Source organism: Schistocerca nitens, chromosome 1 (genome assembly GCF_023898315.1).
Source record: "Schistocerca nitens isolate TAMUIC-IGC-003100 chromosome 1, iqSchNite1.1, whole genome shotgun sequence".
NCBI lineage: Eukaryota > Metazoa > Arthropoda > Insecta > Orthoptera > Acrididae > Schistocerca > Schistocerca nitens.
This window is the reverse complement of record NC_064614.1, coordinates 149,759,685-149,763,907: the sequence shown is the minus strand read 5'-3', so window position 1 is coordinate 149,763,907 and position 4,223 is coordinate 149,759,685.

The following is a 4,223-nucleotide window of genomic DNA, read 5'->3' as shown; positions in this document are numbered from 1 at the left end:
AGTTCAGTAAGCACTCCCAATGGACGCTTCACATGCATTAATCTCGCAAGTTCGCGTTTAGAAAATTCTCGCAGCAGACTGTTTCCATATTTAAATGTTGGCCCGTTCAGAAATTCATTTTGGAGTCGCATTGACTTCGCTTTACTCCAGAACTTGTTCAGGAAACTACTTTCAAATATTTCGTAGGTAGTGAACGTATCACTGTGTATATTTGCCCACAGTTGCGGCTCATCTTCCAAATGTCCTTTCACGAATTTTATCTTCGCTTCGTCGGACATTCCCCTTATAAAACCATCCCTGCATGCTGCTAGAAAATTTAATGGGTGATATTTCCCGTCGTCTCCAAAACATTTGACCGATCTTGAGTTCATCCACGGAACACTGATCGCTGTAGAGGTTTGATGTGCAGCTAAAGAATTCAATTCGCTTTTTATTTCATTGATTTGCTTTTTAACTTCACTATTTTCAATTTTGGTGCTAGATTCTACTTGTTCCTTTATTTTATCTACTTATTTCTCCGCTTTACCTATTCGAACGGATAAGGTGCTCAAAAATGTTCAAATGTGTGTGAAATCTTATGGGACTTAACTGCTAAGGTCATCAGTCCCTAAGCTTACACACTACTTAACCTAAATTATCCAAGGACAAACACAGACACCCATGCCCGAGGGAGGACTCGAACCTCCGCCGGGACCAGCCGCACAGTCCATGACTGCAGCGCCTGTTCGCTTTCATTCGTTGCATCTGCCCGGGGCGGACGGCGTAAGACATCCGTTTAAGTTCGTTGTTGATCGATTAACTAAGTTTTTTATATTACAGAGGGCTGCTAACCCTCTGACCGTACACGCTGAGCTACCGTGCCGGCTATAAAGTTGTCGGCTAATCCCGCGCGGCAGGATAAGGTGCTAATAGCCTCTGTCGTCTCAGCCATTAGAGCATCTTGCCTACTCATACGATTTCTTACATTGCCTCCCAGATTTGCCTGCAACTTCTCCACCTTATCACTGAAATTCTTCTCCGCTTGATCTACCTTATAGCCAAGTATCACAACTACATCAGAAATATTTGCCCATTTCATACCGAATGGTTTTTAATTTTTCGTCTATCAGTTCCTCGATTCCACTAGCAATTTTACCTACTTCGTCTTTCACAACCTAAGCTATTTCGAATTGAACCGAATCAATTTTTAAATTTACGTCACCCATATCGGTTTTAACAGAATCAATTTTGAATGCCAATCCTCTTATCATTTGCATTAATTACGACATCTTGTCTCCCCCAAATTCATCTCCCTTGCCTGATTTCGTACTATTTGCCCTATTAAATTCACCGACGATCACGCTCTCCCGCTCCGACTTCGGGCTAAGCGGCTCGCTAGTATTTTCGGACACACACAAATTGGCCGACTGCTTAATATTAGCAACGTCTATTATTGGCGGGTGGTCTACAGAATCATACATAATCTCACTATCAACGCAGGTACTTAGCTTTGTCGTGCTGGATCCTCCTGCCATGGTTTTGCTGCCGATGTTGCAGTTGAAACCGACGCTGAAGATCTCGTAGCCTCTGCTGTGGAATGAATCGCCGTTGAAGATGCCGCTGCTGGCTGGATCCACGTGCCTTCGATGTCGCCTCTTCTTTCGCATTACTTTTTAATCACTCCTAAACACTGCTAAAAGTCGCTGCACACAATTGTTGCAAAATTCTTAGCTCCGAGTCCCCACGCAAACTGCCTAAACTGCCACAGACTTGGGACTTAGATCACAGAATTTCGTTAATTGTTAGAATTACAATTGTAATTTCACAACTATTAAAGAAACCTAATATTCAGTCCTGAACCGATCTCACATTTAACTTTTGTGAGAGGTCCTGCCTATCGAAGTTCAGATGATACTTTTGGAAACACTTTGCAGAATCCAAATCCAATTCTACACTTTCCAGAGTTCATACTCCGCATGTAACACTTTCCACAATTCAATTCTGTTTCAACACTTTGCAAGACTCTTAACCCTCAACTAACACTTTCCAAATTCCTATCCCGGACGAGCCCCCAGTTGCGAGCTAACATCCCGAAGATGATCGGGCTGACATGCGGTTCCTCTTCGTCGAAATGTCTTGGTTCAAACTCGTCTAGAGGTTGAACTGCACATGTTGCATTACACGCCCTAAATTAGACATTTGTGACCCTTTGGTTACATTGTCTGGCTGTTGGCAAGTTTGCGAAATACAAAGTTAACATAGCATATGTTGTTGTTGTTGTGGTCTTCAGTCCTGAGACTGGTTTGATGCAGCTCTCCATGCTACTCTATTCTGTGCAAGCTTCTTCATCTCCCAGTACCTACTGCAGCCCACATCCTTCTGAATCTGCTTAGTGTATTCATCTCTTGGTCTCCCTCTACCATTTTTACCCTCCACGCTGCCCTCCAATACTAAATTGGTGATCCCTCGATGTCTCATAACATGTCCTACCAACCGATCCCTTCTTCTAGTCACGTTGTGCCACAAGCTCCTCTTCTCCTTAATTCTATTCAATACCTCCTCATTAGTTATGTCATCTACCCATCTAATCTTCAGTATTTTTCTGTAGCACCACATTTCGAAAGCTTCTATTCTCATCTTTTCTAAACTATTTATCGTTCACGTTTCACTTCCATACATGGCTGCACTCCATACAAATACTTTCAGAAACGACTTCCTGGCATTTAAATCTATACTCCATGTTAACAATTTTTTCTTCTTCAGAAACGCTTTCCTTGCCATTGCCAGTCTACATTTTATATCCTCTCTACTTCGACCATCATCAGTTATTTTGCTCCCCAAATAGCAAAACTCCTTTACAACGTTAAGTGTCTCATTCCGTAATCTAATTCCCTCAGCATCAACCGAGTTAACTCGACTACATTCCATTATCCCCATTTTGCTTTTGTTGATGTTCATCTTATACCCTCCTTTCAAGACACTGTCCATTCCGTTCAACTGCTCTTCCAAGTCCTTTGCAGTCTCTGACAGAATTACAGTGTCATCGGCGAACCTTAAAGTTTTTATTTCTTCTCCATGAATTTTAGTACCTACTCCGAACTTTTCTTTTGTTTCCTTTATTGCTTGCTCAATATACAGATTGAATAACATCGGGGATAGGCTACAACCCTGTCTCACTCCCTTCCCATCCAATGCTTGTCTTTCATACCCCTCGACTCTTATAACTGCCATCTGCTTTCTGCACAAATTGTAAATAGCCTTTCGCTCCCTGTAATTTATCCCTGCCACCTTCAGAATTTGAAAGAGAGTATTCCAGTCAACATTGTCAAAAGCTTTATGTAATTCTACAAATGTTAGAAACGTAGGTTTGCCTTTCCTTAATCTTTCTTCTAAGATAAGTCGTAGGGTCAGTATTGCCTCACGTGTTCCAATATTTCTACGAAATCCAAACTGATCTTCCCCGAGGTCAGCTTCTACCAGTTTTTCCATTCGCCTGTAAAGAATACGCGTTAGTATTTTGCATCCGTGACTTATTAAACTGATAGTTCGGTAATTTTCACATCTGTCAACACCTGCTTTCTTTGGGATTGGAATTATTATATTCTTCTTGAAGTCTGAGGGTATTTCGCCTGTCACATACATCGTGCTCACCAGATGGTAGAGTTTTGTCAGTACTGGCTCTCCCAAGGCCGTCAGTAGTTCTAATGGAATGTTGTCTACTCCCGGGGCCTTGTTTCGACTCAGGTCTTTCAGTGCTCTGTCAAACTCTTCACGCAGTACCGTATCTCCCATTTCATCTTCATCTACCTCCTCTTCCATTTCCATAATACTGTCCTAAAGTACATCGCCCTTGTATAGACCCTCTATATACTCCTTCCACCTTTCTGCTTTCCCTTCTTTGCTTAGAACTGGGTTTCCATCTGAGCTCTTGATATTCATGCAAGTGGGTCTCTTTTCTCCAAAGGTCTCTTTAATTTTTCTGTAGGCAGTATCTATCTTACCCCTAGTGAGAAAAGCCTCTACATCCTTACATTTGTCCTCTAGCCATCCCTGCTTAGCCATTTTGCACTTCCTGTCGATATCATTTTTGAGACGTTTGTATTCCTTTTTGCCTGCTTCATTTACTGCGTTTTTATATTTTCTCCTTTCATCAATTAAATTCAATATTTTTTCTGTTACCCAAGGATTTCTACTAGCCCTCGTCTTTTTACCTATTTGATCCTCTGCTGCCTTCACTATTTCAT